At 41.1% G+C, this 24,507-nt stretch overlaps 1 long non-coding RNA gene across 1 annotated transcript in view; it reads left to right on the forward strand.

Moving 5' to 3' along the window:
* The first annotated feature begins 3,999 nt into the window (after positions 1-3,999).
* LOC137107595 (uncharacterized) overlaps positions 4,000-24,507 on the forward strand; it is a 137,166-nt gene continuing 116,658 nt past the window's right edge. The window contains exon 1 of the long non-coding RNA XR_010912070.1: positions 4,000-4,408. This is a non-coding gene — a long non-coding RNA (uncharacterized lncRNA). The remainder of the gene's footprint in view (positions 4,409-24,507) is intronic.

The raw sequence follows: 24,507 nt of genomic DNA on the forward strand, positions 1-24,507 counted from the left end.
AGGCTGTGCTGCTCTGACTGGCCATTGGTCTCGATAGACAGTAGACTCTTAATAGGCTGTGCTAAATGGCCAGAACCCATTCGATGGGGGGCGGGGGGGGCGGGGGGGGGGGGAGTCATAAAACAAACAAGCGATTGAATGAGTCAGTGAAGGAGTGAGGTAGAGGAGAGATGAAGAGGGCGAGTGAGGGAGTTGTTTCCTGTGCTAAGTGGCTTTAAATGGCTGTGGACTACAGCTAACGAGTCTGACCTGGCGGGAAACTAGAGGGTAGGCAGCTGCCAGGTCAGGCCTGGCTGTCTGTGTTTGTCTGTGTGTGTGTGTGAATGAGACTATTTGTCCAAAGACATATTCACAGATGTCAATTTTCCTCACGATTAATTGTGATGCACACTAACGATCTTGAAGCCACACTGTTACAAAACCGGTTGTCTGCCCCCGATTGTAATTAACAGTCAATCGAATGAATCTCATTTGGAAGTGTGATATTAAACTTTTCCACTCCATTGTTTTGTTAGTTCATCACATTTCGTCCCTTCTAGGGAAATTCAGCTTCCTGATGAAAGAGATGTAATTCCAGAGAAGGTGAATCGCCGTTTAATGTAGCAACATGTTTTATTCAATTTTTCTCATGATAAAGTTGCAATGTTATGTTACTTATTACCTTTTTACCTGCAAACAAGATAATTTCCAATAATTTTAATTATGATTTTCCTCTTGACTTTTGTAATTGAAAGGGGAACTTTACAAATATTTAGCTTGAGGTAAAACCTTAAAGCTGGTTCCCTTTTTGGATCCACTAAAACAAATGGCTCAGTTCAATCAAGTGTCCCAGAAAGGCAGGAAGAGAACTTTGGATTTCAAATGAAACTGTAATGTTTTCCCAGCCCTCGCTAACAAGTGTAGTCGCTTTGAAGACAAATTAAAGGCGAGTGCAGCTCAGACATCCGTAACCGTGTCAACACAAAAGCACCTGTATCAGGTTTACATTTAGTGCCAGTTGTGTCTTGATGTCTTTCGAGTCATTACCATGTGTCCAGTGTTGATTTAATTATGTCTCAGTGCAAAGAAAAAAACGCCCCACATCGACGTGGGACAGCAGAGCGTGTGATTATGTCAACGTTATAGACATTAGCATCATATTAAATCACTAAAACTACCACACTATAGTTACTAGGAAATAGATTTCCATTTTTTTTTGTTGTTGTTGTCGTGTAAGCGTGTGCTGAGCTAAACGCGCACGCAGGAAAAATAGGTAATTGATTGCTTTCAGTTATTAGCAGTAATTAGTGAGTTATGCTAAATGATTGTTTCTCAGAAACTCAGACAGTAAATGAAAAATGCTATCATGTGTACTGAGCCTTTCCCCTGAAAGTGTGTGTATGTGTGTTTATAATTGGCTAAGCAATGCTTGGTGAATGTGTTGGTGACTTCACTTGTTTACAATAACTACAGGGTAGGTTGTTCAAGCCCCATTTACTCCTGTCCGTGTGTTTGTATGTACCTCACTTGTACATAAAGTTGTTTTGGATGAAAACATCTGCAAAATGAACAATTGGAATCGTGATAGACAAGCTAACAAATTGCCGATTGCAATTTTGAATCCGTGGATTTATTCCCTACTCTACTTAAGATTTTCATCAAGCCAAAGCCATTTAATACTTATCCTGTAATTGGCTCTCAGTTACAAAATGAACCTGGGCTACACCTATTTGGATTATCAGTTCACCAAGAAACACTCACACATTCTTGGTTCTTATAGGTAAACTTCTGCTTTTCTTTTCTTCTTTCGATACATCGATGTAATACAGCGATATTGCCACTGATCACGCGGTTTTATATTTATTGCTGTTAGTGTTAATCGATGCAAACCACACCAGCTGCTGCTGTTAGTTCACAATAAGCATTAAACTGCCAAAAGAAGAGGTAGACTTTATTTTGAAGTGCTGTTGTTTGAAATATTGCAGAGGGTGACGAAACCTCAGCGAGAAGTCACAATTAACCATTAGTTGAAGAGCAGCGTGTGACAGGCTGCAGCCGGGCTCCTTAGCAGGTTAACAGCCCCATTACACTGCCCTGCTGTTGTGCAGAATGCTACTTGCAGCATGTGCAGCATGAAATTGGATAACAGTTGCAATTATTGTTGACTGACAGATTTAAACTTTGGACAAAGAGGTGTGTGTTCGGTTGCACCAGCTGGTCCTCTGTAGTGTTTCTGACAAAGTGGTTCGCTCGAGCAGTGTTTGCTGTGGTATTAAACTGCACTTGATGTTACCATGGTAACCACAGTTATCGCCAAATTAAATGGGACTGAGTTTTGTGTAGTTTTGTGTCTGGAACAGATGGCTAAACATTTGCTTTGAGTTAAGTTTGGAATAACATTGCAAGTTCTCATGTCCTTGCTGTCAGACTGAGCTAAGTACTGATTAAAACTTCTGTAGGTGGGCTGGACCTCTGCCCACGTCACGCTGCCCAAGCAAAATCCTAAGGCAACAAGGTAGAGGCAGAGTACTGCACTGTAGGGGGTTGATGGCATACTGTCAGGACATTTTTAATTTTTTGCAATATGAGAAATGATGTATAAATTATGTGACAATGTCATTTCTGGTTAATTAAATACTAAAACCTAGTCGAAGATACTTGATCAGATTGAAAGTCAGCCCGTCAGGAGCAGGATTCATAAGCCTTCTGCCTCAGTTTCTTGGTGACCCGCTGCCCTGGATGGAAATGCTGCGGATAATTACTGGTTAAATGTTTCGATTTGTCTTTTGATTGAAGTGTGTGAATTGTGCTAATAGACACAGGATGTGATCCGTCACTCTGCAGGCACTGCAGCTTTATTGCAAATCACAACCATCAGTCAAGCTTTTAATAATTGACCTTTCTGCCACTCCAAAGCATCCACATGTCACTCCTACCCCATTCAGATTTTCTAATGAAATGCCCTCTGGCCGAATCGCAGTAGCTGCCTCCTCCAATGCTGCATTAGGGACTGTGGAGTAGATGGCCAGTGCTGACATCTCTCTGTGTGCAGGATGAAAATCAAAGTCTGTTTGCTTTTCATGAATTGATTATATTGCACACAATTCTTGTTGCCATGCTTGGCTTGCTAAGAGCTGTCAGTCAGCAAACAATGTACATTTTTAATCTAATCTCAAATATTAAACTAGGATTATGTTTGTTGTTGCTGATATGTGAGTAAAAAAATAAATATGTGAGTACATCTTGGCTTCAGAAAGAAAAAAAAAAGAGCATTCTGCATTCATGTGTGCTGCATATTTAGATTGGATGATAATATGTGACGTGCATTTTACATTTATTATATTTACTGTCTTTCTGTCTTTCCTGTCACTGTACTGTGTCTTCTGTTTTAGGCCCCATTCTTCACTACATTCGTGTCGATTTGAATAAAGGGGGATGGAGGGGGAACTAAAGCAATACGAATGTGTATCACAGTACCATAATGACAATCTTGTAACTTTTTACGTGTACTGTGGAATAAACCCAGATTAGAAATTGCCAATATCCAAGTTCCCAATTTGCTAATTTCTGAAAAATAGTTTTCACACGGTTTGTGCTGTTAGTGTTTGTTTCTTCATATACATGCAGCAGGCAAGGTCAAGCAACTCTGTCATGGTCTCAACCCAAAGGTTTCACACAAACACAGCTGTCAAAGCTGGCACACAAGCCCAATTGGTGCTTAATAGTGTGCACACGTTGGCTCCTGCAAGTTTTGTTTGAACCCATGGGTCGTAATGGGAGCAAGAGGGCACCTTGGCAATGGGAACTCGGAGCACTCAAGCTTTTATCCACCCATCAAATATACATTTTATTTATAGACGAGACAAATACTCCATATTTTTGATCCTGAAGTCATGTCACAGTCATGTTCCTGATGCATCTCAAAAATAGTGTCTGAATAACTGTTTCACTTTTTTTTTTTTCCTTTTTTTTTCTCAATAATGTACCTCTATTTATATAAGGTACAGTGATGGGGAAATATTGTCTGCATTCCAAAAATACATTGTTTAAAAGGTAAAGGGGTTTGAATGGTTCTGGAAGCGAAACATCCCTCTTATGGCTTCTTTTCTCCTTTTTTCTTTAATCCTTAGATGGCAGCAGCTCTGACTTGATGAGAGGGAGTTTGTTTTTCTGCCCTAGAGCATCTCCGAGCCCACTGGGTGCAGGGACATGAGTACGGGGAAACTGGGGGATCTACTGTGACGATAGTTTGTGTTTGTGTGTGAACAGGACAGTCGCCAAAGGTCAGGCTGCATGTGCCTGGGGGGACGGGGCACAAATGCATACACACAACGGAGACTCGTGGCCGAAGACCACTACTTCTAACAAGAAAACTCATGTAACGTACATGATGCTTTTGCCCAGAGGCAGCCACGCCACAGTTATGATGGTAAGAATCGCCAATGTGCAGCAAAACAAAACAAAAAAAAAGGCATATTGTTGACTTTTGTCATAATCTCTTCAGAACAGTTTCAGAACATGCCCTTAGTGAATGATTCATTACACCAGTATGAAGTTTACAGACTTTGTTCCTGCAGTGACTGCAGTTTACGGATGGAGGTTGTTTATCTACATTGAATTGTCGAGTAGTTTCTTGAGCGTGGCACAACAATTATTGGTAATATCAGTGAAGGTCAATTCAGTGTTCTGTAGGTGGACCTCAGAACCACAACATAATTTGTTTGTTGGGATGATGACATCAATTCTATTAGGATTGCAACTAACTTCAAACAGACATGTTTTCGTGTAGGCCAGGGCTCATTTCGGAAGAAAATGTTCTTAGACATTTCAACAAATGCATTACAGCCTGATATCTTTTTTTTTTTTAATAGATGGCATTAAATCTAATACGCAGAAGTAATGTATAAAAGCTTTATTTTGTATTTGTGTTCCTTTTAAGAAAAAGTAGGTCGTTGGTTCAAATGTATTTTCAAGGTAAAAAAACAGCGGTTGGGGGGGAACAGCTCAGAACTCATTATTAAAACCACTTTACTTCAAATAAGATTTACTTAATTTAATTTTTTTGAAGTATTTTTCTATTTACTTTATTCGATCAAGCTGACGCTAATTTCATGTGTGAGTATTGTATGAAGCAGTGTTGGGAAAATGATATTTGCTACTAAAATGACTATAATTGCATAACATTTTGAACACATACTAATCTAACATACTTTGACATGCGTCTTTTGTTAGGGTTTCAGTCAATGACCTTGATCGAGGGTAATTATCTTGCCTCATGATGGACTTTGTTCCAAGTAATTGAAATACCTGGATGTGTTGAGCTCCACATTCCAAAGTGAGATAACTTGGCAGTACTGTTAGTGCATCCAGAAAGTATTTTTCCACATTATGTTACAGCTTTAAAATGGATCAGATTCCTTATTTTCCACAAACAATACCCCATTTTGAAGTTTGTTTGAAATATTTGCAAATGTATTAAAAATAAACGATGAAAACAATCACATGTACACAAGTATTCACTGCCTTTAATACTTTGTTGAAGCACCTTTAACAGCAATTACAGCCTCGAGTCTTTTTGAGTATGATGCTACAAGCTTGCCACACCTGATTTTGGCACTTTCTCCGATCAAGCTCCATCAGGCTGGATGGGGAGTGAGAGATGTTCAATCGAGCTGAAGTCTGGACTTTTGTTGGGCCACTCTAGGACATTCAGAGAGTCGTCCTGTTGCCACTCCTTTGTTATCTTGGCTGTGTGCTTAGGGTCCTGTTGAAAGGTGAACGCTCTGGATCAGGTTTTAATTAAGAATCTCTCTGTACATTGCTGCATTCATCTTTTCCTCAATGCTGACTAGTCTCCCAGTTCCTGCCGTTGAAAAACATCCCCAAAGCACGATGCTGCCACCACCATGCTTCACTGTAGGGATGGAATCGGCCAGGTGGTGAGCGGTGCCTGGTTTCTCCAGACATGACACTTGGCGTTCAGGCCAAATTGTTCAACCTTTGTTTCATCACACCAGAGAATTTTGTTTCTCATGGTCTGAGAGTCCTTCAGGCAGGTTGTCATATGCCTCTTACTGAGTGGTTTCCATCTGGCAACTCTACCATACAGGCCTGATTAGTGGAGTGCTAGAAAGATGATTGTCCTTCTGGAAGGTTCTCCTCTTTCCACAGAGAAATGCTGGAGCTCCTGGGGTATTGTTTGTTGAAGTTTGTGAGAAATAATGAATTTGATTCCTTTTGCAACAAAGCTGTAACATGAAATGTGGAAAAAGTAGAGCGCTGTGAATACCTTTTATATACAAGGTGATGCACTGTATACACAATTGTGGAAGACGAGCTTAAATGTCCAAAAGTCAATGAAGAAATTGCAAATCTTATCAGTAGAAAGGTCTAATACAGTCACTAACTATAGTAAACCAGTGTGATTGACAGTGACAAAGTGCAGACTCATCGTCATGAGGTCTGTCAGCCATCGATGGAAAACTCAATGAAGTTATTGTATAGAATACATTTACTGTATTGCATTTTTATAATTTTTTTTTTATTTTTAGAGCATTAGAATCACTTGGATAATGCAACTACAAGTGTTGTGTCAAAGTGACCCTACAGCTGAATCAACACTTCTCTAAAAGCATATTATGAACATTATGGCTGGATTGTTGTTGTTTATGTTATAGACTGCTTTATTTTTAGATGGATGCACTCATAATTGATATGAATATGAATGAGTAGCAAGGCCACGCAGTAACGCCTTAATAGCAGCGGATCTAAAGGTTGCTACTCACCTCATAACCGTGCTTGGCAGAACATGAAACTGTAGCAGCATTAAAAAAAAAAAAAAAAAACCCAGACATCATTAGGTTCTTTTTGAATTAATCTGTTAATTTTTACATATTTTCAAAAATACAAAATGAATACATTTCTAGCAGTCAGTTCAAATGTAAAGTAGTGTTGTTCCCTGCCTTGGCATGCACTGAATGGGATATGTTGGCTTTGTGTTGAAGGCTCCCAAGGAGCCAAAAAAGAACGGAGTGAAAAATGGTGAAGACAGATGGCTTTGTTGTTTACAGAACCCAGCAATGAGTGTCATAAGTTAATAACTCATTACAATTATTGTTTGACTGATTTAAATTAAAGTCTCACCGACTCGAGATGCATAAGCTGTCTCAGCTTCTGTTGCCCCACTGTCCCACTGCAGTGTCCTCTGTGCACAGTAGATGGAAGCAAAGCCATGTGGACCAGTAAAGGAGGGAGGGGAGTGGGGGGGGGGGAGGATATTTGGGTGTGAGTTACTCCAGATGGTGAGTGGCACGCAGAATCTTTTTCTCCCCTTTCCCCACAGGTCCTTTCAACTCACTTCAATCAAGTTTCCATAAAGCCAGAAAGAGTGCTTCTTACAGTGGGGGCTATGTTATAGCTTGATTTCAGAGTGACAGATATTGTGGTTTCAGATACAAGTGACTTGCATTTTGACAGGGGGGGGAGCCAGACTGGAGAGTTAGAGGGGCATTGGCATAGTGAATCTAGAGATCGTTTTTGTTATTTATTGCAGTTGCCGCAGGCCCTGAAGTCTAGGAGGCCTAAAATAAAAACCGATGACTGACTGGGATCCAACTTTGAACCTGCAGTTTTAAAGCCTTGGCTGTATGTAATATGGACTCTCTCTATTATTCCCTCTACTGCTCAGTCTCCCTCTCTAATTAATGCTCAGCTATGTGAACCCAGGATTAGATCAGACCAGGGAAATCAATGGCTGTCAACACACACACACATGCCCACACACACACAGACACAAAGAGCTGAACAATAAGCAAGCCATCACATTTTAATCAGAGTGGGTAAAGATTGGAGGTAATAGCTGTGGTTCCCCTTTGAGGTTGAGGTTGACTGTACCTGTCTCAGTCACATGACTCAGTCGCATGTAGTGTGCGTCCATGGAGTAATCCCATGTCAAGCTTATAATGGAGGAGTGTGTTATGTCTGTGGGAGAGGTTGGACCTTGAAGTTCTCACTGAAGGACTCTCCAATCCTTGGAAGTCTTGGAGGCCCTCACGGCTACGCAGGACTGCAACCTCAGCTGCAGGAGTCATGAGAACTGCCGCTTCCCTGCAGCATGTTCCCAATAACTGCCCTCAAATGGAGAACATCTCTTACGGGATTTCACCAGGCTGCGTGCGTGCGTGTGTGTGTGTGTGTGTTGAAATATCTGGGGCAGCAGTTTACTTAAAACATACTTAAAAGAAAATCTTTCCCTCACCAATAACCCTAGTCTTAAACTTTAATGAGGAAAAACATTGAAGCATATCCAGATTCAAATTAGTGTTCATCTTCAGGGCATGAGCTAGCGTTCCAGTGATCTCTCACCGATGGTCCCTGTATAGAGTAAAACCGAGCTGTATTAAGTTGGATAGTTTTTAGAACTCGAGGTCACTGTACATTGTGACCAGTCAGTACCTCACCTCCGGCTGCAGCTTCAAGCTGAAACTAATTGGAGCTATGATGTCATTTTGTTTGAATTTGTGCAGAAGTACTGTATGTATCCCCATTACAACGGCACATAAGAGAATGCAAACTTAAACCCAAACGTAATAACGCCATTTTAACGTCATTTTAATCAGAAGTAACAAAATGGTGTAGGAGTACCGAAAGGAAATTACAGTAAAATAAGAAGTGTAAAAGTTTCCATTTCTGATGAAGAAACATTGGTATTTGTTGAACGTGCATTAAATAGAATATTGATTAAAAATTTAAGTCTTGTTTTTTTTTTTTTTGTGCTAGAGGATACAAATTTTACACCCAACTGTGTCTTTACTTGCAATTTTAAACTGATGAGCCCCTGCAGAGGTAGCTTTCTAGGAGTAGAACTGCTATGTGAAGAATTGCTTCGTACTTTGGATGCAGCAGAAATCTGCAGTGTTCTGAGCCCAAACGTTTTAATCCGCAGTGCTTGTTCCACTAATACACAGAAATATCAACTATTTTCAGATTTTTCCCTAAAAAGCTTCTTCTTCCAGCGGTTTGTAGACTTTTGCTGACACATATCATTGACATGGATAAAAATGCAACACTCGCTCTGTTTATGAGCCAACCAGTGCCATTACTTACTTGCATTTTTTTAATGTTCTACTCCTAAACATTCAACACAAACGATTGTTCCAATAACTTTGACAGTAGAAGTTGCCAGAATATCCTCTGCTTCACTTTGCTGGGTTTTCGCTGCTGCCAGCTCCACTCCTAAGGGCAGTCTCCTGAGTGAAGCCACTGCTTTAACAATTGGCTTGCTAAGCGGTGTCCTTCCATTTATCTGGGTGGTTTAGGCAGAACATTCTCCTGGAAAGACAACAGTGCACTTTTACATCAAAGAGTTGCATTGATTTTTACACGGGATTGCAAAGCAAAAGAGGGTGTATTTAAATGGAAATTGCTTAGAGAGATGAGAAGATGAGGTCAGGTGGCTTGAGGTAGGGGAAAAAAAAAAGCTCTCCATCATAAGGTTTACAGGAATAGCGTGAGCCTCAAGCTTTTTTATTTTTTAATGTTGAAGAGCTGAATGTGCAGATTGGAAGAGGAAAAATGCCTCACATTTCTCCCGTCAGCAGTTGGCAGACAGTTGCTCATTTCTTCTGATGTTGGAATGACCAGTGAAGTTACACTCAGGTTTATGTATTTATAGTAAATGTGTGAAGCACTATAGATGAGTTATGTCTGAGAATAAGACAGTATTCATGGCTACAGTGACTCATTTCAGTAGACATACTAGTAAAAGTATGACACTGCTGCAGAATCCACATACTTGTGTGCACTTGTCTGTTGCAAACGAAGCAGCCTGGTTGTCTTGCACTGTCTGCAAGACACGCAACTAGAATGAGTTGAATGATTTGAATAAATACTGCCACAGACAGTGTTTTCATGCTGCACTCAGATAAACTGCAATTGTGTTGTTTCAATTTTTTATTAGATGGGGAATTAAAAAAAAAAAAAAAATTTACTAATGAGCAAAATAAGCTTCCTTTAGCACTGGCACACATGCTCTGCAAGCGCTTTCTACCATTGTGGGAGTCTTTCCCCTTTTCCCCACTGCCTCACTTTGCTTTTTCTCCCCACCTTTGGCCTCTGTATAGTTGCTGGCTTTTCTTTCTCCGGTCTCACTACACTTTAATTGTGCACTCATCAAATGGATTGTGAAGGAAAGAACAGGCAGACAAAAAGACTTAAGCTCCACTGTCTGTGGGAAACGGTGCCAAACTGTTGCGGCTTTCAATCTCTTTCTCAGGATGGATCAATACACTTCACACCAAGGGCTCAAGTTGACCGGAGGGCTGAAGGAAGTCAACATTGTTACTTTTATTTATTTATTTTTGACAAAAACATGTTTGTCTCTTGTTGTCCTGATTAACCAGCTTCCAAATGGCATCAACAATTCAAAGGCAGGATTGCAGGTTACACGTACATTGTTTACCAAAAACAAGCTCTGGACTCATGACACACATGGTTTCATGGTGGTTGGGTCTGTAAAACTGATCGGAGAACACGGAATAGAATGGCGAAGTCTGAAAGTTTCCTGTGGCCTGGTTGTGTAAAATTAAAATCCTATTCCTACAATAGCTCTACTGCATACAGGGAATGAAGCTAGTAATAAGGGTCATATAATTACAACCCAAATTCCCCAAAAAGTTGGGACAGTGTGTAAATGCAACTTTAAAAACTGAATGCGATCATTTGCAAATCTCATCAACCCGTAAGCTGTTCACAATATCCGATGTAGAAACTGAGACCTTTTACCGTTTCATGGCTGAAACACAAAGAAAAAAGTTCAAAAAAGTTCGAAGGGGAGATTGTGTAGCATCCCTTCTTTTAACGGCTGTCTGTAAATGTTTCTGCTTTTAATGCAGCGCCGCCCGAAAGCCCAAAGATCACGCAGATCCAGTTCGGCCTTGTCCTTTGTGCACAGAGATTCCACATCTTTACATTGGAAATGCTCCTTTGATACCCTGTCACGTTACTGACCTGTTGCCAATCAGCCTAACTAGTTTTCAAAAGCTCCTCCGTTTGTTTGTGATGTGCAGCGATTACTTTTCCAGCCTTTTTTTCTGCCTCTCTTCCAGCTTTTTTCGAGATGTGTCGCTGAAAACAAATTCAAAATGAGCTAATATTTTCCATGTAATGGTAAAATGTCTCTCAACATCTGATAAGTTCTATTGTGAATAAAATATGGTCTGATATTTGCAAATGAGTGCATTGTTTTTATTTACATTTTACACATCCTCCCAACCTCTTTGGAATTGGGGTTGTAGAAAATCAACTACCCACCTACTGTACCTTCTAGGGGAAAAGCTAGTTCTGGCATCTAAGTGGCTCACAATAGTTTACTGAGGCTACATGTCCAAAATAAGTTATTTTGGTTCTACTGTGCTACTGAGAAGAACTGTCCAAAATCCATTTAAAGCAGTTGTAGTAGTGTCATCGACTGCATCCATTAATTTTTATGGTCTATGAAACTAAACTAATAAAATGCTCATCGGGATTATTAGGAATGAGTCACCTTACCCTTCAGAATCCCTGCTGAATCAGCACTGCCTTCATCAGCTGAAGGTGCATCCGCTCTTGCATCGCCTGCCAACCCGCAATCAGTCCTCCAGTTCACCAGGAATCCAGAGGCCCTGAGAACATTTCCTGTTTTCTTTGCTGGAAGGAAGTGTGCATGTGTCTGCCAGCATCATTATATATAGTCATACTGTATAGTCAATACAAATTAATAGTTTCTTCCTTCCAAGATGGCACAGGAATATTGGAGGAGACAAAGACTAAACTGAGCATTATGAGAATTTGTCATCGTCTTCTTCTTATCAAAATAAAGCCAGTTTTAGGTGAATGGCTGAATACACATCAGTTATTTATCTATCTACATAAATGGCAATCGACCAATTATCTTCAATGAATTCACTAGTATGAATCTTGAAAATATATTGAAGGGTAAACTTGGATCTAAAATAATCAATATAAACACCTACATTTTCCCATCCAGTAACAGCTTATTGGATTTTTAGTTATTACATGAAAAATTAAATTAATACTAATCAGACAACCGTGAAATTAACAGCCAACCAACCTTGTCCTAACCCTCATTAACCAACTTAAAAAAATACAACTGAGCAATTAAAGTACCTGAGCAACAAACCAATGTACCATTAATATTCAATGCTGATTTCTATCTGATACCTGGGCAGCACTAGATTCTTATAAGAACAAGTTCCTTCATCACATTGAATGGAAATCTGAGGGGGTCCGACTGTTCCTGGACTTCTTCTGCTTTTTACCTCCTAAAATGTGTTCAGCTCAGTGTCAGCTTAATCCTGACCTTTGGAGTTACCAAGAGATTGCTATTTCACCCTTGGACTTAATCTCAGGGGGTTGACTGCTGCTCCTTTTTCGCTGCCTACTGTGCTAGCTTTCACTAAAAAGTTATGTCAAGCCATTTGAGTTTGCTCAGGATTCTGATGGACCCAATTCAGGTCCAGATAAATGCTGGCAGATGAGATGTTTATGGTGTAAACACGTGCCAAGTACCAGGCGCCTAGTTACATTTCCTAGAGACTGGTTGGTGCCAAAATGTTTGGGGAAAGCGTTTGTCCCTGTAGTACAGCCAAGATAAAGTCACCTCAGCGTCCTGCTGAGACAGCACTGCCGCCACATTCTAAGATGTCCTCACACCTCTGCCCACCCATCAATCAATATTTACTTACATCATCGTTTGTACAGCCCTTCGCTCTCATTACCTAGCTTAGGTTCTTCTGGAAATCTTCCATTTAATGGTGCGTAGATCAGCACTTTTGAACTTCAGTTCATGAATCAACCTCCTCCACACCACAAGGCCTCTTATCAGAGAAGAACAACAATAAACTGGATACTGTGAAAGAACGACTCAACCTATTTGCACCTATGATAAAATGTAAAGAGAGAAATTTTATGGATTTTTTTTTTGTTTGTTTGTTTATGGAGAGAAATGCCATTCAATTGGCATCACATACAACAATAGCACAATTTAAAAATGCAGTTAAATTTAGAATATGTTCTATGATGGTTTTGAATCCTTTCTTACATGGTTGTTCTTCAGGTGTAGATCAACAGATTTTGGCTTGTCCCTTCAGGGGTCGCCACAGTGGAATGTACTCCGCACGTTGATTTGGAGTATTTGCCCCGTATGCCCTTCCTGCCTACGGCGTTCTGCATCCCAAACAAATGCTCTACCATTGATCCACCAGGCCGCCCTCCTTTTGTTGTTCCTCAGGAGTAGCCCTGTGCACTTTCCCATTCTTAACATATTGCTGCTAATCATTTTTAAAGATGATAAAGCAAATGCATGGTCACAGAACAGGTCTCACCTGTTTAAATAACACTATGTAGAAATAATCCTGGATCACCAGTGTTTTTTTTTTTAACTTTTTTTAAATATAATAGGATTTGAAAAACAAATTAAAAGTATTATCATAATATGAAACATAAAAATGGATCAACAAAGTAAAGAGGTTGGACAGGTCAACAAACGACAACAAATGTAATATTACTAGTTCCCTTAACTCAACACTTCTTTTTAATCATGACTGATTATTTCCAAAACTTAAAAAACTTGTCATTTTTTTGGTAACCATGGTGATGAAGGTCCCCTAACGTAAACTAAGTAGTAATTTTAAATTTTAATAATTTGATCGGGACAGTGAACTTTGAACATTGCTGTAAATGGGCCAGAGTTTGCCAAAAGCCACATTTTTATTCTGCGTTCGTTCCCCAGATGGTTACAAATGCTTAAAAAGTTTAAAGTGAAATAGTTGTTGCAAATTTTATATCATTTTAACTTCTTTCCACGTACCGTAGCCTAATCCCTCCCTAATCATTGTAAAATTGTCACCAAGTTTACTAGAAGGTCACTGGTTCAAATCTTGGCTGAACGGATATGACGTTTCCACGCTCTCCCTGTGCCTGAGCTTTCTCCTAAAATTCAAAGACATCAGTATTAGGTTAATTAGTAATTTGCCATAGGTTTAAGTGTATGTGCGTGTGTTTGTGAGTGAGGGGCTGTGTGTATGTATGTGTCTCTTGGTGTTGGCCTTGAGTTAGACTGGCAACCGGCCCAGGGTGGATGCCAGGCACGGTGGTTTAATCCTCGCTGCCTGCTGGACACATGTTGAAGTGTCCATGGTCAAGACACTAAAACCCACGCAGTAGGGCCACATGCAGCTGTCAACACCCACCACCCACTGGATTACAGGAACTTGACCAGATCATTGCAGGTGTGACACTCAGAGTCAGATGGTCTTCGTAATTAATGGGACTCATAAACATTGTAGCTGGGTCGATGTCACTGCAGTGTGAGGCTAGCAAACCCTAAAGATGTTCCCAGTAGTGACAGTGAAATATCCATTAAGGGTGCATCAGTATTGCTCACTCTACAACCCTCAGTTACTGCTGAGTCTAATGGCCATTAGACTGCAGTGCCCGACCGGCCTGGACCGCTGCCACTGCCAGTGACAGTTTAATCAAATGCTGCAGGCAGCTCGGAATTTTCTTTGTGCTTTTCCTTGCGTGCATATGTTGTGACATAATGGAAAGTTGTTTGTGTCTGTTGTTTGTTCATGATTAGCGCGCGCGCGCGTGTGTGTGTGTGTATATAAAGTATCTGGAACTCCTGGCTGACATTGAGGAGCAGTTGAGGCTTTTTTATTTCAGCTCATTAGTAAACTTCATAGGATGAGAAATTGTCTTTGTTCAGACATACATTGATAGATTTGCACCGTCTCAGTTACAGTTACTCTAATCTTCATAATGGCCAGATTAATTCCCCAGGGTGCCCAAAGCAAAATGTGGCTGCCAGACCCTTAGTGACCCCCTGACATCGCCAACTTGTTCTGCTGCATATAGATATTGTATGCTGGAATACTACCCTGCTCAAAATAAAGATTCTGCAAAATGATTATAAACACTAATGCAATTTGGGAATATACTTTATCACATTAAAAAAAAGTAAATATAAGTTTACCTTAAGTTTTGTTTTAGGTTATGGAGGGTGTGTGTGTGTGTGTGTGTGTTTGTGTGTGTGCGTGCGCGCACATTGTGGCTGGACCAAAATCCCAAACGATCAGTCAGCAGGAGCGCTGACATGTTGTGATGCAGCTGATGTATTGGCTCCAGCTTTGACGAATGCTTAAAGGCACAAAGTCATTAGGATGGTCCAAGTGTGGTAGGAAGAAAGGATGGAAACATTGTCAAAGTGTTTGTAGATAAATGTCCCGTTTCTAACCTTGCTGTGACTCCCGAAGACTTGCATGGAGTTCTCAAAGCTGACGACATCACTCTGAATTAATAGGGACTGTTGAATATAAATGGCCCCCGAATGATTAAGGACTAGTTTAGAGGACTTTTGTATTACACCGGTTAAAAAAGGAAAATATTTTGGCACTAGATGGTGAAATAGGGTCTCATCTCTCATTCACTGGACATGCAGCCGAACTTTCTGACTTATTGAATTTTCTACAACAGAATTTTTTTTTTTAGAAGCTGCACTTTGCAGGAGTGACAGGAACTCGAGCTTTTATCTGCCCATGTCACTTTAATGCGTTGGACATGGACATTCGCTGAGCGAACAGGAAATCAAGTAAACTCTGGAAATAGATACTGGATCATATGTACATTTTCTTATTTCGCTCGTATTACTGGTGGATGATTTATAATGGGAAAGTTACCGAAAATCTACTTTTTGTGCTATCTATTCAAACGAAGGGTTTGAATAGGTTTTTGATAATTCCCAATTTAAATGTTGAATATTACATGAATCTCTAAGGATGCATCCCTTCCTGTGAAAAAGAGCCGTGTGTTACTAGTACACAATACTGTACACGCCGAATATTACCAGCAGGGCTTTGAGAGGCATTAGAATTTGAACTCGGGTGAGGGGCATCTCCCATTTCTGGTCCGATCCTTCCTTGCCCCCCTCCTCCGTCTCGCCCTCACACCCTCACCCCTGCACTTCTGTTACCTCTCTGGCCCTGCACACCCTTACCCCTCTCCCTGGGGATAATACGTTTAATTAAAGCGCTTCCTCTCCGCAGGTCAGAACAGAGGGGAGAATAAGAGGAGGGCGAGATTAAATGCTTAGGCAAACCCTGTGCTCCTCATTTCTGCTCCTTCAAACACATCTATCCATTTCTTTTACTACTGGGTCAAACTACTCAGCCTTTTCTGTGACTCATAACTACAAGGTTAATCACAGCAGCAGCCAATGTGTCACCCTGTCAGTCTGCCGTCAAGTCACTGAACCCTCAGGAGCGCTAATGTTGGCTGACTTTAAACCCCTTTCGTTCCCTCTGGCATACTGTACACAGTTTACATATTCAAACGTGTTTAAAGTAGATGCACTGAAGAGGTCCTGCCATAGTCGTCAGTTTGGCTGTATTTTTCTTTCTTTTTTTTTTAATAAAACCTGGCTTAGCTTGTTCGCCAGCGCCATATTTAACCATTGTTGCAAAGAACTGGTTAAAAACACATCCAACTTGACTCCAGTGGGGGATATGTTCCTCTCAACATATCAAGATTTTTTTTTTTTGTTTTTAATGTTCTTGGTTGCCATTATGTGTGTGGCGAGCTAAGGTTAGGCACTCGACTCTGTATGTTCTCTGGTAGAATAATGGCGATTCAGACTTTGGGGAACATTCTTTTAGCATGATGGCAATAGCCCGGTGGTGGCACTGTGTCCTGCTACTGCTGAGAAGATGCACCAGGCAGCGCCTGCAGCTGCTCACGTTCTAAAAACACATTTTTAAACTTTTTTTTTTCCCCCTCGCTGTTCCGATATCGTTACAGCTTTGAACTTTAAAGTGAACCCAAAGTTCCCTTACTAATCAGAGTTTGTGCATATTCATTAAGCACAGAATGTTTATGAAGGGTAAAAACATTTTCTCAGAAACATAGCCAGATGTGACGGCTTTGGGACAAGATATGGTATCATATTCATTCGTACTTCTCATATTTTGTTTTTAAAATTGATTTTTATTTATTTTTTTTTAATTTTCCCGCTTTCGATTCTTTGAACTTTTATCTCTTAGCCATTAGGTTGGAAAGTGGTAACATTAATACCACCTACCGCTTTAAATGTTGTGTTGGACAGAGGTCATTTAATGTGGGCTCTGGTCAACAGGTGTCAGAACACATCGTCACAGCTTGTTGTATACGTAGCTGCAAAGCTACAAACTCATATAATCACAACATTAACACCAGGTGGACTTTATGTTGTGGCTTATCAGGGTGTGTAAGTCATACACCTCCATAACTAATGCAGTTTGGAAATTATTCCTTTTTTTTTGACCGTGCTGGGTCAAACGGCGTTGTTGTCCTAACTTGGAAGGTCTGGAAAAGCAAGTCACAAACATGACCACTGGGGGCTCTGTGCTTACAGTGCATGTACTTTTTATATGTCACTCATCTGTGTGTGTAGACGGTGTGTAAATAATCATGTGACATCTGGACAAATGCAACGCGGTGTCAGGTTTTATCAGCATGTCCTCAGAGACTTAAACAAACCTCTCAAATCTTTCGCCTGCTAACACTTGAACGCACGTTCGAAGGACACGCCGAACGTCGATTATCCACGTGTTCTCTCCCCTCCTATCTGCCTTGTGGCTCTCAGCTGGAGTACACCCGTTTGACAAAATCCCTCCTATGTTTCTTCTGCTGTAAGCTCCATGTCTAACAGTGTAAAGATGTTCTGGCTTAAGAGCACCCCTGCTTGACGACACGTAGCACGTGTCAAAACACACACGCGCACGTACTGACACAAACGTACACGGTGAGAAAAGCCTAAACAAGCATGTGCAAATGTGCTAACATGACATTCTTGTAAGCCGCTACGTACAATGAATCTGGATCTGGTGTCATAGTCACATTATACGCCCATGCGCGCGCACACACACGAGCGCGGATGCATTTACTGACACGTGAATCAGCATGTGAGTTTGGAAACGCAGGGGAAGAGAAATGCAAACTCTCCTCTCGTCAAGTGAGCGACATGGCATCTGTAGGGAGATGGGCGTGTGGGACAGAGAGTAAAAGGGGGAGACGGTTGGAGGGAGGGGGGGGACAGAGATTTGGAGAGAGATGCGATGATTCACTGTGCAGTCTCTGTCAACCCCTGCCCTGACGTACATCGCTCTGAAAGAACGTGCTCGTCAGGCAGCAAAAATAGATGACACAGTCTCAGGAGGATGTGGTGTTGCCAACAAGCCCTTCTCTGCTTGATTACGTTTCTCATTCCTCTCACCCTGTCTCTCTGTTTTTTCAAGATAATGTCCCTGTGCCTTGGTCGTCCTCGAAGCTAGGCGGCATATTTCCCTTCGATTCTTTCCCCCGTTTTTTTTTTTTTTACCCTCCATGTCTCTGAGGGAAGAGCAGCATGGGGCTCATAGTCAGGTTGCTAGTCGTGTGAGAGACGGATTTGTGGGAGCACATGCACGTTGGCGAGACACAGCGACTGACCCGACTGTCGAGAAGAAGAGAGCGTCACAAAACACAGAAGAGGGTCCTGAAAAACACAGTACAAATCAATACTTCCTTCCAAGATACAGTAGTACATGGGGTAACAACAGTACTTCATCATCAACAATGTCCATTACAGCTGAACATCCATTACGACCCCCCTGGTGATCACGGGTATATATATCACATACACACAGTACCACATTAAGATGTAAGTTGAATAGATGGACATTTTTGGGTTCAGGTCCAACACAACCCAAGTGTGTTCTGAGACACCTGCCTTTAAGTGAAAGCCCAACAATCTTAGACTTTCTCTTTTTTTCTCTTTCTAGGTTTTTTTTTTTTGTGCACAATGTTTAATGACCTCGTTAATGACAGTTATAGTTAACTGAAACTGAAATCAAGCTTTGAAAAAAATTGAAAACTAACTAAACCTAATGTTGAGTTTTGCTTTTAAAAGTCTGTCCTTGCATTTGTGGAATTGTGGTTGAAGGATTCATGCGTAGGACTCTTACCATGTTTGCTCTCAGTTGGATCCCAAGGTTGGTATGAAATTCCTGGGATTTATATCAACATTCATGCTGTGGACTGAAAACACAGGAGTTACTCAAGTAGCAGTTGTTCCTTAAATACTGGTCTCTTACGAGTCTGTTCAGTTTCTGTGAATGTGTGAGTGCATCTTTAAACGGTTTCGCAGCCAAAAATGTTTAGTCATTAACTTTTCATATTGCGACTGTATCAGTTGTAGTCCAGGAGTAACTTTGATTGCTTTTATTGCTCACAATAACCTCGGAGCTTGTTTTCTTGCCACCGCTGCTCATCACTTTTCTTTATTTCACTGCTCCCGTTATTGGACCAATTTCCAGTCTCACATGCAGTCCCATATCTATAATTTACTACTAATAATTCTGGAGGCTCCCACCGCTCAATTTGCTCCTGACCTAGTCTTTGCCTTCACTTATTGCAAAAAAGAAAGATGAGTCCAATCCTCGAGATCTGCTTTTATTTATTTATTTATTTTTTTAATACTGGGCCTGTAGCAAAAATCCGACAAAGGTGGTGAGATTCAGGCCAAACTCATCAGGGATAAATGTGAGTCCAGAGGCAGCAACACTAAATTTTGTTGTTGCCCTGTGATTTTTTTTTTTCCCCCTCGAATGCGTCAGGTTTTAAAATGTGTATCTTTGTAAAACACCTCATTTCATTTTTCCAGTTTTCCTTTTTAGTGACTTAACAAGATGTATTTCAGGCTGTGCTTTCTCAGTGACTCACTGAGGCCTACATGTGTGTACTCAGCCAATGTGTTTGTCGATGCATATTCATTGTGTCCAACTGTGTTATTCTCACGCTGCCAAAGGATTCTGAAGATGCTGTATGAATCAAAGAGCTTAAGTGTTTCCTTTCCCTTTGCAGTGACATTTTAGTCAATATGATGTGAACAACAACTGCGACCAGATAGACATGGATGTATTGAAATTGAGCATAAATACAGTATTTACGTGATCCGTGTTGGGTTTTTTTTGGGGTTTTTTTTGAGACAATAAATAAAATGATGGTACTCTGTTCAACAGACTCCGTTGGTGCTGACTGACAAGCTCCCATAGTTGCCTTTATTTTCCCTCAGACCGACCCCCTTTTTCTGTCACTGTCCGTTCAAAAACGGGGGTCACGCAACACACAGCTTTGGGGGGCAGAGAAAGTGCCAGCTTTTCTGAGACATTTTCAGCTTGCATGGACACGTCAGGCTGCCTACACTGAATCCACCGGGTTTGTGTCCACTCTTCCCGTTGACTGCGTTTGCTGGAAATCCACAGGTTCCCCCCCCTCTAATAGAATTTCAATATCTGTATTTTTTTGCATTTGTGTGCGTCACTACGTGGAACTCATTAATTTGTATTACTATAAGGAGACAAATTGGCAAACAAATTGGCATTAGAGCAGCAAACAAGACTGCTATGCACGGCAGAAATCCCAAGTCTCGGGAGTAGGCAGAGTACAAATGCAAATATCTACAATTACAATTGGTCATTAAGCAGACTTTGTTCCCCGAAAGAGACTTACAAGCAGACATTAGGGTTAACGGTGGGTTTCAGTGTCTTGCCCAGGGACACTTCAGCATGTAACCAGGAAGACTGGGAGTGGAACCAAAAACCCTGTGCTCTATTGCTCTGCCAACAGAGTCCCAGCCACCCCAGATTTAAAGTCTAACAGTCTAACAGTCTAACGCCAAACATGATGATAAATGATGTAAATGAGTGGAAAAACATGATTTGTACAAAATTCTGCAAAGTTGCCACCGAAGCCATGTTTTAAAAAAAAGATTAAAAAAATCTGATTTCAGACTGACCCCTAACCTGCTAATTATTTTAATTACTTCAAACACATCCCCTCCCCCCCAAGAAATAGCATCTGTAAAGCAGCTGCATTTGTCAAAGTCAGCAAACAGCCTCACCCTAGTCTGTGAGATTTGCAAGATTTTTTTAATCAAATGCTATTTTGAATTTGAATAAAAAGTGACAATCGTTGTGCACAAACGCACACATGCATTCACATGATTTTTATTTACTGTTGTGTCTGCGTGTTTGGGCAGACACAGCCGTAGTTATGCTTTCACACTTTGTGAAGCAGGTATATGAATCTCTGTGTGCTGCTCCCCAGAGCAGGAGCAGCAGTCAGCCTGCCTGTTCACCTGTAGTACCATATATCTCAGCTCCTTAATTTGATTTGACTCTGCTCCTAGAGCCACTGTTTCTGCCAACAGCCCTCAGTGTGAGGCTGCTGTCTGGCACAAAGTAATGAAAACACAAAGCTCTCATTACCTGCCAGTGGCCGTGGGGCTGAGTGGTAGTAGACCTGTATGCTCACAGACTCGCAGTTGAGGAGCATGCTCTCACATACATGTACTAACACGCACACACACACATACGGGCCTGAGGCGTGATGCAGTTTAAATTACCCAACTGTCATCAGGCTCTGATTGATGGTTCCTCTTCTCATGGCTGCTATATGATAAGCTCTTAATGGCAGTGTAATTTCTTCACGGCCATGTTTGGATGGGTGGGCAAGCAGGTTTGGTCTAACACACGTGCAGGCTCACATTCATATAGATCTTCAGCATGTTCATGTTTGTAGCTTGTGCTTGTGTGGGAGCAGATGTTGGTTTATCTCTCTTTGAAGACACTTGTGCAATAATAGCGGTCAACTGTGTAACTCAATTACACCCAGCTAATTTTTGTGTCCATAGCTACAGGGTTGTAGGACCTGACTGCTCACCAGTTTGTCCAGTTAACCAGTTTATTGATTTGGTGACCACAGTATTTTTTTTTTTAAATGGGACAAAGGCACCTCAATAGTACTTTGTTCTCCTTTTTGGCAGCCAAAGTACTTTGTTGGGGAAAAATTCAGGACAGATCATGAGTTTTCAGGAAGCAGCATAATCTTAATATTACATATGACCTTTTTCTTTAAGTTTATATTTTGTTCCCAGGCTCTACTGAAAAATGTTTTGGATGATTTAAAAGTGCGAAGCTAGTTATTTTTCTCATATTCGACCTTTTTATGTAGTGCTTTTTCCCTTAGCGTAGATTTGCTTTGACTGATTTTTATTTAATGTGCCATGCATTTTTTAAATGCACAGCCCACAGGGGCTTGCAAGACAAGCAGCCTGCAAAGATGACCAGAATCTGCCCCCTCCAACATTTACGTTCCATACGTAAACAAACCAGACATCCTGTCTTCTTTTCCAGTATTCAGACATTAATTTTGCCACTTTGAAAACACTACTGCATCTTCTCTTAGAACTCCAAACCGTTTTAGAGTCGTGTTGATACAAAGCATCTGGGCAAATACAGAAGAAACTGCAAATTCATTCTCAATTTCACTCAGCTCACACATAGGTTTGCTTAGCTTAAAAGCACCACACCTACTGAGCACAACGCTAAAAAAAACCCCTCATCACAGCATAGAGGTTTTATGACAGCTGGGGGAGGCGACTGTATACTTTGTGGGTTTGAAGACCCATATTTTAGGTGAAGGGGTTAAACTTACCCACCTGTGCTCTGGACTGAACTAAAACCAACAACCAGGGCAGATAATGACCCAAACCACTACCAAACACAATCACATCTGAATGTTGAGAAAGACTAGAAGCTTTTGAAAAAGCTGTTGAGCTTGTTTTATTTTTGCCCACTTTTTGCTCAGTATAAGCACACTGCTTTATTTTATTTATTTTTTTGCTATCGCACACCTTTTACTCAGGTGCCTGGGGACCTGACCACAGTGTTTTACCTCTGGCTCCTGTGCAGAACCTTTTGAACACTCTGAGGTTAATTAATTTCGGAAATGGTACATTAACAGCAGCCATTTTCGGAATTTCAACCTTCCACCTTGATTTTTGCTGCACACCACGGTTCCTACCGTTTCAACCTTTAGTTATACTTGGTCCGTTGGAAATCTCAAGTGCAACATGGTGCAGGTTCTAGACTTTCCCATTCAAATTATTAACATGGAGACAGCTGTCTAGAGGTCTGTGCAAAACACACAAGCTCCTAATTCACTTCAAGCCCACTTCGCTAACATTATCTCTATTGGCCTCGCCCAGTAATGTCACTAATATGATTGTGTAAAGGCCTGCAGCGGGACCAGAGAAGGGGCGTGACTGAACTTTAATCACTCAGAAAAGGAGGCAGAGAAGCTCAGGCGGAGAAATTGGATTCATTGGAAGGAGATAAAAAAAAGTAAAGTGGAATAGCAGAAAGGAGGGAGAGCGAGAGATACAAAAGGAAAGAGCAAGTAACTGAAAGATGTACTATGAAAAGTGGACAGATGTTACTCTAACTTGTATTTTAATGCGTTAGGCCACCACGGGTTTATGTGTGAGTGATGGTGGAACTGGGATACAGGGGTAACCAAGAGAGGAATCCAATGAAGACGTGGTTGAAGTTTTTGACCAAGAGGAAAAGCTACATCTCAATCCAAAGATATTTCTGCTCAGCCAGAGAAATGACTCTGAAGAGTGCGATGTGATAGTAGATTAGCCCCAGTAAACAGACGGACAGACGGCGTTTCCTGTATGAAAACAAATCATCACAGGGGGTTCGCTAGTAGACCTCTGCAATGATACTATTGACGAGGAAGGAAACATTCAGTATGTTAATTTTGTGTTTTTTGGATTAGGTTTTAGAGTTTTCGTGTCAGCGATCAAATTGGATGACTATGCAAAAATTCATTCACCTCTTTCATTCGAGTATTTGCACCATCACCAACTCCCTTATCTTAAATTTTGCTGCAGACCACCTGCCTTCTATCAGCCACAAATACTCTACCCGGGCCCAACGTGGTGTCAACAACCAGAGCTCTTAAACATGCTGCTTGTGGCTCACAGTACGTCTTCACACACCTCCCTCTTCACACTCCGACCATCTTGCCTTTGAAATGTGGACCACCAGATGGTTCTTGCTGCCTTTGCTAACCTGGGGATCTGCCAACGTTGTGCACTCTGCAGTGGATTCCACTTTGTTTCCCAGTGTGCCCTCTCACCTACCCTCTTCCAAATATACCAAAGGTTTTTTTTTTCTATTCACCGTCCAGCATCTCTTGCTGCTGCCACGGCTGTGATGGTCTGACACTGTGATTGAAGCTCACATCCTTAAAATCTTTCCACCTTTCCACCTCAATCTAAACAAGACCGTGCTGGGTTTTTGTTTTGTTTTGTTCCCTCAAGGGAACTTCTGTTCTTTCCAACACCTTTCCATCACAAGTGACACGACTCTGACAAAATACACAATGGACTGTCAAGTGTGAAGGTTGCACGACAGTCACAACCTCATCCTGCAGGTTTGAACTTGTAATGAAAGATCTTCTTATTATCATCTCAGTCAAAGTACTTCTTGAACTCCATCAAACTGACCTCCTGGCATAGCGTCTTATTCATTTATTTATTTTAAAACTGCAGATTGAGAGAAGAGTGTAATTAGTGGAATTTAAGATTACGTTTCAAAAGATATT

The sequence above is a fragment of the Channa argus genome, chromosome 22, assembly GCF_033026475.1.
Source record: "Channa argus isolate prfri chromosome 22, Channa argus male v1.0, whole genome shotgun sequence".
Lineage (NCBI taxonomy): Eukaryota > Metazoa > Chordata > Actinopteri > Anabantiformes > Channidae > Channa > Channa argus.